Source organism: Anomaloglossus baeobatrachus, chromosome 3 (genome assembly GCF_048569485.1).
Source record: "Anomaloglossus baeobatrachus isolate aAnoBae1 chromosome 3, aAnoBae1.hap1, whole genome shotgun sequence".
In the NCBI taxonomy this organism is placed as follows: domain Eukaryota; kingdom Metazoa; phylum Chordata; class Amphibia; order Anura; family Aromobatidae; genus Anomaloglossus; species Anomaloglossus baeobatrachus.
Window position 1 is genome coordinate 87,078,392 of NC_134355.1, and position 11,782 is coordinate 87,090,173.

The 11,782-nt window shown below is 45.1% G+C and overlaps 1 long non-coding RNA gene across 2 annotated transcripts in view; it reads left to right on the forward strand.

Annotated features, from left to right (window-relative positions):
• Window positions 1-9,091, forward strand: part of LOC142296074 (uncharacterized) — a 205,996-nt gene extending 196,905 nt beyond the window's left edge. For both annotated transcript variants that reach the window (XR_012751582.1, XR_012751583.1), the window contains 2 exons: window positions 8,434-8,499; window positions 9,006-9,091. This is a non-coding gene — a long non-coding RNA (uncharacterized LOC142296074). The remainder of the gene's footprint in view (window positions 1-8,433; window positions 8,500-9,005) is intronic.
• Window positions 9,092-11,782: the final 2,691 nt, after the last annotated feature.

Below are 11,782 nucleotides of genomic sequence, written 5' to 3' on the forward strand. Positions count from 1 at the left end.
CCCACCCCTTCAGTTGCAGCACTTGTGCCCCAGTTGTACACTTCACAGGTAGATTTGCATCAAGCACATTCAAAAATACGCCATACTTAACCGTCCCCAGGAAGACACCGGGGTAGGTAGCTAAGTCTTTCCTGATCCCAGCTCTGTTCATCTTGGATCATTTTTAAAAACAATGTAAGCAAGGGTTACTCCAAGCGGAGTCTCCCTTTTTTCCATAAAATTGGGCCACACACACACCCACCCCTTCAGTGGCAGCACTTGTGACCCAGTTGTAAACTTCACAGGTAGATTTGCATCAAGCACATTCAAAAATACGCCATACTTAACCGTCCCCAGGATGACACCGGGGTAGGTGGCTAAGTCTTTGCTGAACCATGACTTGTTCATCTTGGCTCCTTTTAAAAAACACAGCAAGCAAGGGTTACTCCAAGCCGAGTCTCCCTTTTTTCCAAAAATTGTGCCCCACACACACCCACCCCTTCAGTGGCAGCAGTTGTGCCCCAGTTGTACACTTCACAGCTAGATTTGCATCAAGCACATTCAAAATCCACAAGCATTTACTCTCCCCAGGATGACACAGGGGTAGTAAATTCCTTGTGGATCCATGACTTGTTCATTTTGATGAACGTTAGTCTGTCCACATTGTCACTGGACAGACGCGTGCACTTATCTGTCAGCACACACCCAGCAGCACTGAAGACACGTTCAGAGACAACGCTGGCAGCTCGACACGACAAAATCTCCAAGGTGTAAGTGGAGAGCTCAGGCCATTTTTCAAGATTTGAAGCCCAAAATAAGCAAGGCTCCATTTGCAAAGTAACGGCATCGATTTTCATTTGGAGATACTCCTGTATCATCCTCTCCAGCCGTTGACTATGTGTCAGACTTGTTGTCTCTGGTGGCCTTGCAAAGGATGGTCTAAAAAAATTATGAAAAGATTCAATAAAATTGCTGTTAACAGCACCAGATACGGTGCTACTGGTACGGGTAGACTGTTGAAGATGACGAGACCATCCCATGTTTGTCAAGTTACAACTGGGAGATTCACTCCCTGCACCACGGTTGTTTGGTGGAAAAGCTGAGCTAAGATCGAGTAACAGCTTCTGCTGATACTCCTGCATACGTGCGTCCCTTTCTATGGCTGGAATTATGTCACAAAATTTGGACTTGTACCGGGGATCTAATAGTGTGGCAAGCCAGTAGTCATCATCACTTCTAATTTTGACAATACAAGGGTCATGTTGGAGGTAGTGTAGCAAGAAGGCGCTCATGTGTCTTGCGCAGCCATGCGGACCAAGCCCACGCTGTGTTTGTGGCATAGAGGTGCTAACCGTTCTTTCTTCCTCTGACATCTCCCCCCAACCTCTTTCAACAGAAATTTGACCAACGTCTCCCTCATCCGCTGAGTCTTCCATGTCCATGGACAGTTCGTCCTCCATTTCTTCATGTTCTCCTGCACCTTCCTCAACATTTCGCCTGCTACTATGCGCCCTTGTTGATCTCTGTCCCCCATGGTCCCATGCCTGCCGCGTTGGTGATGATGAACGTCTGGACCTTGGTGATGTTGTTGTGTCCTGCACATATGAATCCTCCTGTAGTTCCTCCCCTTCCTGTTTTCCCACCCCCTGACTCCGAATAGTGTTTAGCGTGTGCTCCAGCATGTAAATGACTGGAATTCTCATGCTGATAATGGCATTGTCAGCGCTAAACATATTCGTCGCCATGTTGAAACTGTGCAGAAGGGTGCATAGGTCCTTGATCTGAGACCACTCCATCAGGGTGATCTTCTCCACCTCTGCATCTCGTTGGCCCAGGCTTTACATCATGACGTATTGCACCAGGGCTCGACGGTGCTGCCACAGTCGCTGTAACATGTGGAGAGTCGAATACCATCGTGTCGGCACATCGCATTTAAGGCGATGAACCGGCAGGCCGAAAGACTTCTGGAGTGATGCAAGTCGCTCAGCAGCGGTGGTTGAACGGCGGAAGTGAGCAGACAGTTTTCGTGCCCTGTTCAGAGGGCCATCCAGGCCGGGATAGTGTGTTAAAAATTGCTGGACAACAAGGTTCAACACGTGAGACATATAAGGCACGTGTGTCACCTTGCCCAGGCGAAGGGCCGCACCCAGGTTTGCAGCATTGTCGCACACGGCCTTACCAGGCTGCAGGTTGAATGGAGACAACCATTTATTAAATTCAGTCTCCAGAGCTGCCCACAACTCAGCCGCTATGTGACTCTTATTTCCAAGACATTTCAAGCTAAAGACCGCCTGATGCCGTTGCGCTCTGCTGCCAGCATAGTAATGAGGGGTGCATGATTCCTTCTGCACAGTTACAATGCTGGTGGCCTGACCAGGCAGGCTTGGGGCGGAGGTGGAGGACCCAGACGAGGTGGAGGAGGCAGAAGCAGTGGCGGAACTTGGACAGACAGAGGATTGACACACAAGTCGTGGGGACGGCAAGACTTGTGCAGCAGACCCTTCACCATCTATCACCATAGTTACCCAGTGCCCAGTCAGCGACATGTAACGTCCCTGTTTATGCTTACTGGTCCAAGTATCGGTGATGAAATGCACCCGTTCACACACAAGGAAGCGGTGATGTTGTGTGCGACATGCTGGTGTAGCGCAGGCACACCTTTCTTAGAGAAGTAGTGGCGACTGGGCATCTGGTACTGGGGCACAGCGACAGACATAAGGTCTCTAAAATCCTGTGTGTCCACCAGGCGGAAAGGCAGCATTTCGGTAGCCAAGAGCTTACAGAGGGATAAAGTCAACCTCTTAGCTTTGTCATGGGTCGCAGGAAATGGCATTTTATTTGTCCACATCTGAGGGACAGAGATCTGGCTGCTGTTTGTAGACGGTGGTGAGTAGGGTGTCCGTGAAAAAATGCAGGTTTGTGAGGAAAGTGCAGGCGTAGACATGATGTTGCCTTCATCCAACGTTGATGCTATCGATGTCTGAGAGAGCTGTACACACGCACCTGTTTCCCCTTCCAAACCAAATGACGACCTACCAAGCAAACTGCCTGTTGCGGTTACAGTGGTGGAAGTTGTGCATGGAAAACCAGGTGTGACAGCTGTCCCCACAGTCCTAGAAGATGAAGAGCGCGCGGATGCACTTGAAGGGGCAGGCGGTGGATGGTTCGCTCCGCTAGACCGCATTGCAGCACGGTGAGCTTCCCACTGGGACATATGAGATTTATTCATGTGACTATTCATGGAAGAAGTTGTCAAACTCCTGAGGTTTTGCCCTCTACTAACAGAATCACGACAAATTTTACATATCATATGATTTGGGCGATCTTTTTCTATGTCAAAAATGGTCCAGGCTAGGCAAGGCTTAGAGGGCATGCGACCTGTGCTGAGCCCCCCCGACTAGTGCTCAGAGGCAGAGTGGTGGCTGAGGATGCAGTTGTAGACGTGCTACCAGTACTACTCCTCTGTCCAGGAAGGCGCAAGGTTACTTCTTCGTCAGTAGCATCCTCCTCCCCCGCCTCTGTTGACTTCCTCGAGTGCCTGACTGTGGGTTGACAGTAGGTGGGATCTAGAACTTCCTCATCAAGCGTTGTGATTGCACTCCCCTCACCCTCAGCCCGAGCCTCTTCCTGGCGTGAACCAATATTTAAGTTGTCATCCCAATCTGGTATCTGCGTCTCATCGTCATCAGTATGTTCCTCATTGTCTATAACAACAGGTGTTACAATTTGTGAATAAGGGTCAACATTATGCTCAGAAACTTGGTCCTCATGGCCTGAATCAGAGTAACAAAGGTTCTGGGCATCACTGCAGACCATTTCCTGGTCTGTACTCACTGTAGCTTGGGAGCAGACCTCTGATTCCCAGGCTATAGTGTGACTGAACAGCTCTGCAGACTCAGTCATCTCAGTTCCACCATACTGTGCAGGGCGGATGGAGACTTCAGAGCTGGGAGAAAGCAAGTGTGATTGGGATGACAACTCAGAGGACTGGTGTTTTTTGGATGCGGTAGTTGAGGTGGCGGAGAGGGCACTTGTTGGACAACTTGAGATCCATTCAAGCATTTTCTTTTTTTGGCCATCATCTACCTTTGTTCCAGTTGTTCGTGTCCGTAAAAAAGGAAGCACATCGGATTGTCCATGGTAAGTAGTAGACATCTTACTTTTGCTGGAAGATGGTCTATCTTCAGCAGATGTTAATGGAGCTTTGCCACCTTCCCCACGGACAAACCCTTTTTTTCCTTTTCCAACATGCCTCTTCCCCTTTCCACCAGCATCTGTCATTTTCCCACTCATTTTGATTGCGACAAGATTGTGCACTTAAAATGTGGTAGTAAAAATTGAGAGGTGGTGTAGATTTCAGCGGTGGTCTATCTTTATTAACAGCAGAATAAACAACAATAACTATCCCTGTCAATGCAGCTACGGCCCTTAAACTGGCAGCATAGTTTGCTAGTATAATAGCTTAGTAAGAATGAGTTTCAGTGTGCAATGCAGAGGTGCTGCAAATAGATTTGCACTAGTGGGACACTAATGGAAGTCCAACAGCCACTTTTAGGATGCCACTAAGTTTACTCAGTGTTTGCTACTATAATGGCTTAGTAACAATGAGTTTGAGTGTGCAATGCAATGGTACTGCAAATAGCTTGCACCAGTGGGACAATAATGGAAGTCCAACAGCCACTTTTAGGATGCCACTAAGTTTACTCAGTGTTTGCTAGTATAATGGCTTAGTAACAATGAGTTTGAGTGTGCAATGCAGTGGTGCTGCAAATAGCTTTGCACTAGTGGGACACTAATAGAAGTCCAACAGCCACTTTTAGGATGCCACTAAGTTTACTCAGTGTTTGCTAGTGTAATGGCTTAGTAACAATGAGTTTGAGTGTGCAATGCAGAGGTGCTGCAAATAGATTTGCACTAGTGGGACACTAATGGAAGTCCAACAGCCACTTTTAGGTTGCCACTAAGTTTACTCAGTGTTTGCTAGTATAATGGCTTAGTAACAATGAGCTTGAGTGTGCAATGCAGTGGTGCTGCAAATAGCTTTGCACCAGTGGAGCACTAATGGAAGTCCAACAGCCACTTTTAGGATGCCACTAAGTTTACTCAGTGTTTGCTAGTATAATGGCTTAGTAACAATGAGTTTGAGTGTGCAATGCAGAGGTGCTGCAAATAGCTTTGCACCAGTGGGACAATAATGGAAGTCCAACAGCCACTTTTAGGATGCCACTAAGTTTACTTAGTGTTTGCTAGTATAATGGCTTAGTAACAATGAATTTGAGTGTGCAATGCAGAGGTGCTGCAAATAGATTTGCACTAGTGGGACTCTAATGGAAGTCCAACAGCCACTTTTAGGATGCCACTAAGTTTACTGAGTGTTTGCTAGTATAATGGCTTAGTAACAATGAGCTTGAGTGTGCAAAGGGCAGGAGGGTACAGTGGCAGGGTTGTGGGTCAGTGTACAAGAAAGGAAGCCTCACTTTCTATCCCTCCTAATGGGGAAATGCAGCGAGGAAGTCCCTTACCTTAGCTACACAGACGCTGTTATCTGTAGTTGTTAAAATCTGTTTCCACGGACCTGACTGCCACCTATGGCTCTGAGCCTGCTATTATTAGCCCTTACAAGAGCTAATAGAAACTTCAATCCCTATTCTGTATAGCGCTGTGTGTAGAGCGTACACAGCAGTATCGGCGACAGGATCTACGCCAGCGGTGACTGACACCCAGACGCAGAAGAGATAATGGCGTCTGAACGGGCAGATACTCGTTTTTATAATGCAGGGACATGTGACATAGACATCCTATCACACATGCCGTCGCTTCTCTGGCTAAAAGTCCACTTAGCTGTGTGTGTGTCTGGGATTGGCTGACATGCTGGCCTGCCCCACTACACGCGCGCGCTTAGGGAAGGAAGACAAGGGAAAAAAAAATGGCGATCACTATTATCCCAGCAGCAGTGATCTGAATGCGCTGTTCCCGCACACTATACGCTGAAATTTCATAATAGTGTGAGTCACAGAGTGACTCACACTATTACAGCGGAAAGCCAGCTAGTAATTAGCTTGGCTTTTTGCTGCTAGAACCGTTCTCGAACGTAACTAGAACTATCGAGCTTTAGCAAAAAGCTCGAGTTCTAGTTCGATCTAGAACAGCCCCCAAAATCACTCGAGCCGCGAACTGGGGAACCACGAACTGCGAACCGCGCTCAACTCTAGTGTTCAGACCGAATACGGACGTTCCCCCCAAAAAAATCAGTGCTCAGGTTAGGAGTTCGGGTGCTTACGTATGGTGACCACTAGAGCGAGCATCACTGTGCTCAGGTCCTCTTGATGTTCAGCCCAGTGTGAGTGTAGTGTGTGAACGGCTTGCACCAGGGGTAAAGTCAGCCATATCGGATGTAGTGTGTAAAAAAATAAAATGAAGAAAACAAAACAAAACACCCTTCCACCCATGGAAATGCTCTGTTTATGGCTGCCTGTATGTGGTTCGGAGAACAATAATCATACTGTCTAATCAGCATCTTGATATAGCACACCTGTGAGGTGGATGAAAAATCTCGGGAAAGGAGAAGTGCTCACTAATACAGATTTGGTCAAATGTGTGAACAATATTTGAGAGAGAAAGGCCTTTTGTGTCCATAGAAAAGTTTTAGATCTTTGAGTTCAGCTCGTGAAAAATGGGAGCTTAACCAAAAGTGTTGTATTTATATTTTAATTTAGTGTATATTAACATTAATTGGGCACAGAGCAATGGGGTTGTGCTAAAATCCCTAATATTTTATCTACAATTAAAAATAAATAATTTCTCACTATTGGTTAAAGAACCAAATAAAGGAGATAATTGTCTGGATTTTGTCCTGTCAAATAGACTAGATGCATTATCAGATGTGCAAGTCCAGGAGAACTTGGCTGACAGTGACCACTATGCAGTAAATTTAAAAACAATTTTTAAATGTAGAACAACAAAAATCTAGAATGCAGAAAAGCAAGAAAAAAAAGCATTGACTGGAATCAGTCTTGTACACTGGGATCATGTATTTGTAAATGGAGATATGGAAAGTACAAAAGGGAGATTTTAGGTATAATAAATTAATAGTCCACCAAGTTAAATTCCTCTGGAAACAAAATATCTGAGAAATAATAGAAAACTAATGTTCTTAAAAAGAGAAATACAAAAAGCAACATTGAGTGATTCAGAAAAACTCCCATAGATCTCTGTAAAGGAAGTTAAAATGGAATCAAGAAAGGTTGTGCAAAAAATAGAAATCACTAATAACATTAACTTTTGTGGATTGGCACTTGTGGACTGGCACTTGTGGACTGGCACTTGAGGACTGGCACATGTGGACTGGCACTTGAGGACTGGCATATCAGAGGTGATGGGTTCAAATTGGAATCTGAGAAATGAAGAATTTCTAATAACACATAGGGATTGCAGAACTGAGCAGTAAATGCTAATGCTTGGTATAAACTTTGCACGTTCTTGTCTTTCACATTCGTGACGACCAGAGCTGTCCATAAACATTAGGCCGCTTTCACATTGCATTCTGATCTCCGTTCAGTGGTCTCATCGGGGCTTCCGTCTGAACTCACCGCAAAACGGGTTTCGGACATATACGCCGACGGGGCCATTGACTATAATCGTGCAGAAGAGTCATCGTATGCTCTGTTGTGCACCATATTCGGGAGTATAGTTCTATTGGAGGTGAATAACCAGACACAGTCTACTACGTCCCGATGTCTGTCTCCAGATAGCGTACCCTCCCAAAAATGGTGCATGACAGAGCACACAGTGACTCCATCTGCACTATTATAGTCAATCAATGGCCCCTTCAGCGCATGCGTCCGAAACCCATTTTGCAGGGGGTTCAGACGGAAGCTCCGCCGGGACCACTGAACGAAGAGCTAAACGCAATGTGAAAGGGGCCTTAGTTGGTTGTCATCTGAAATCTATGCCTCTTTTCCACTACCCTACACATACGCTTGATGAGTATGCACATATTTTAAATGAGGAAAATAGTAAAATACACTGTCAGGTACTGCACAAAAGGCAGTGTGTTGAGTTTTCCCTTGCTCTTCTTTCTCTCCCCATACAACATCTTCCATACATTGGTTAGATAGTTTCATCAAAATATGCAGATTGAGGCTACTGTTTCCTAGTATATATTGGGTCTTTATGTCAAGTGCAACATCTCCTGAACTCTTAGGTCTTTGGACCACATCTAAGTCAATGGTGCTGGATTGTGGACAGTATAGTATCTTAAAAATTTTTGGTAAGTCTGAAAGTATATTTCTCACATTGTTACATTGCATGACCTACTCAAATGTTCAGTACTTTACTGTTGAGTGACTATGTAGTTCTGACAAGACAACACACCACATTCTTGCATTTTACATAGCGGGGATTACCTACAACCGTAATTCATTCAGATCCAATGTGTACAACTTTTCTCTACAGGAAATTCTGAATCCCCGATGGTTTACCAAGCAACATAATTGGCCGGACTGAATTGCATTCTCAAAGGTATTATTCTCCATCACGGGTTTCTAATAAAATACTGAAGTGGCCATTGCTGGAGAGAACCCAAGCTAGTTTTCTTTCACAGCTGATGAAATGGAACAAATAAAATTAACTCAGGAACACGCTGTGTAAACGTCCAAGCATAATTCTACTATGTCACAATGTGACCCTACCTATGTATACACTTCTGCCGATATTGGAATATTTGGATTGTGAAGTAAAAGTGAATTTACTAGAAACATTTTAGTAATAACCATAAAATATATACTTCTTACTTTTTATGTAATATAGCTGACTGCACTAAAAAGATTCCACTCGCATTGCATCTTACCAGATGTATTTAGCGATCAGAGAAAATAAATACATATTCCCCCAGGAAGCAATTCTTTTAGGCAAGAAACCACTTAGGAGACAGTCAAGTAAGAAAGATTTGAGGTTAGTTTCACGGCCTTCTGTCCATATTTATGCTCAATCTAAAATTACTATTCTCTTTTTTTTGCCCCCTCCAGGTCTACAAATTGAATGCCTGAAGGTGCTTCAAAAATGCAGTCAAGTGAGTGAACTAATAAGGTTGTGAACCTGTCATCCTGACACAATACATGGCTTATTCCAATAATTTCTCACCCACGGTTTTACTATTTTCATCAAACACTGTAATTTTTTTTTTGTTCTCTTTTGTTCAGAAATGCTCAGGCCTCTGAAAATAACTTTCTATTAAATTCAAGAGGAGACATCAGATGAAAAAGCTTGTATTATCATAACAGTAGGACTTTTACCAGTTGACTTTCAATGATATTCAGATGTAGCAATGCTGAGTATCTGTCAAAGCAGCACATGATATATATATTACATGTAGTGATTTAGTATATAAAAAGCCCTTTAGAGGGGTTTTCCATTTTCAAAATGTAACACCGCATTAAAAACATAATTAATAAATCTAATATATAAAGCTGAGTGTATGTATGTATGTATGTGTGTGTGTGTGTGTATGTATGTCCGCTAAAGGAATACCACCACATGTACAATCACAAAATTTTGTGTGACGCCCTGGGCAAGCCAGGAGTCACAGGTCATAACACCACCACACCCTACACCCCAGTTAGGAACACCAAGGCTAACCAAAAATCCTTGTTGCCTTCCTCCAGGGGCGGATGTCCACACCAGGGGGGTGGGCCAGGCGGTTGGCTCCACCCACCGAGGAGTTCACAGCTCTGGAGGCGGGAAAACCAGGCAGTTTAGCTCAGGGAGAGCTTGAGTAAAGAGTTGAAGTCTAGCTGAGGGCTAGAGTAGAGAACAGTTAAGGAAGTGAAAGTAGAAGGAAGTGAAGTAGTAGTGGAGCTAAGGAGAAAAGCTGAAGTGACAGTTTGTAAAGCCTGAAGTTGGTCCGGGTGTGTGCCCCGGACTGAGAGACAGCAAGGTCAGTAGACGGCGGTGATTGTCCGCAGGGGTGACTGCTCGGAGGTTGCTGGAAGAACCGCGGATGGGTGGTGACCCGGCGGTCTGGAGCAGTGTACAAGGAACAGTCAGCACCAGGGCAGGGGCATTTCCCGGGATCCCCATACAGAGCAGCGGTGGTGTCAACAAATCACCACAACCGTGGGTGGCGTCACGGACAATAAACTATATCCCAAAACCCAATCCCCTTTCACTCACGGGCGAGGAGCGCCGCTAGAGTCCCCGGGATCCGGCTCATCGCTCGAGCCACCGAGCAGCAGCAGGCCGCAGCAGCCACGGCAGCCGGACCCGAGCAGTAGGGAGAGCGCGGCGTCCCCTCCTCCGCCCGCGACATTTGCACAGACACCCCATTTGACTCAGAGAACGTCATAGACTATGTTTTGAGGAGAAATTGTAACCCTGTGCTTTACAGTTATTTGTCAAAAAACCTGCCTCAATTAAAGTCAATGGAGCTGGGAGCCACAATGGAGCCAAAACTTCAGAAAAATACACAGCCACACCTTAATGCAGCCAGGGAAAGAGACAGACAGAGACAGGGAAAGAGACAGACAAACACGGAAAGAGACAGAAAGAGATAGATAAACAAAGAGACAGATACATACAAAGAGACAGACAAAGAGACAGACACACAAAATGAGACAGACACAGACAAAGAAAAAGACCAGGAAAGACCGAGAAAGAGACAGACAGGGAAAGAGACTGACAGGGAAAGAGACAAACAGGGAAAGACATAGAGAGACAGACCGGGAAAGAGATAGAGAAAGAGAGACAGAGAAAGAGACAGACAGACAGACAGACAGAGACAAAGAGATAGAGAGAGACACAGACAGAGACTGGGAGAGAAACAGAGAGACAGTTACTATCCCGGGAAACGCCGGGTGCTACAACTAGTACATAAATAAATATTTATCATAACCGTGTTTCCCCAAAAATAAGATCTACCCCAGAAAAAAGGCCTAGCAGGATTTTACAGGATATGAGAGAGAAATACGGTACTCCAAAATATACTGTATGCTCGTGCCCAGATAGGATCCCTCTCCGTATCAGTATATAAGAAGAATCCGACACTCAAATTGTAGTGAAAAGAGGATCTTTAATTTGTGGCTCAAGTGTCAAACATGTGACGTTTCGGTCTATTCTTACCTTTGTCAAACTAGCACAGAGGTATCAGGCCAGACAAAATAACGAGTAGTGTGAGCACTGGTCATGGTAGGGAGCAGGATGCTCAATGTGATTTTTATATTACACCGAACATCCTGCTCCCTATCATTACCAGCACTCACACTACTTGTTGTTCTGTCTGGCTTGATACTTCTGTGTTGGTTTGGCAAAGATCTGAATCGACCGAAATGTCACGTTTGACACTTGAGCCTCAAATTAAAGTTCTTCTTTTCACTACAATTTGAGTGCGGATGATTTTACAGGGTTCTGGAGTATGCTTAAAATATAAAACCTACTCTAAAAATAAGCTTTAGTTACATCAAGGCCAGAGAAGGGGGGGGGCAACCTGGATAATTATCCAGGGCTTCCACTCTCTTAGTGGCCCCTAGCCTTTTTATTTTGAGGTTAAAAATGATTAAGGACCTTTGGTGACATTGTAAGGCTATGTGCCCACGGGGACAGTGTCCTGCGGTTATATCCGCAGGACATTCTGCAGGAGCTCCCAGAAATCCGCAGATCAACTTTTGTCTGTTTTCATGCTGAGGATGCAGAGCAGAATGTCCTGCGGATATGCTGCAGTTATTCTGCATTGAGGATACAGTACCATGGCTTGGGCACTGCATCCTCAATGCAGAACAAGTGCTGAGTGATCGGGAGTTCATACTTACCT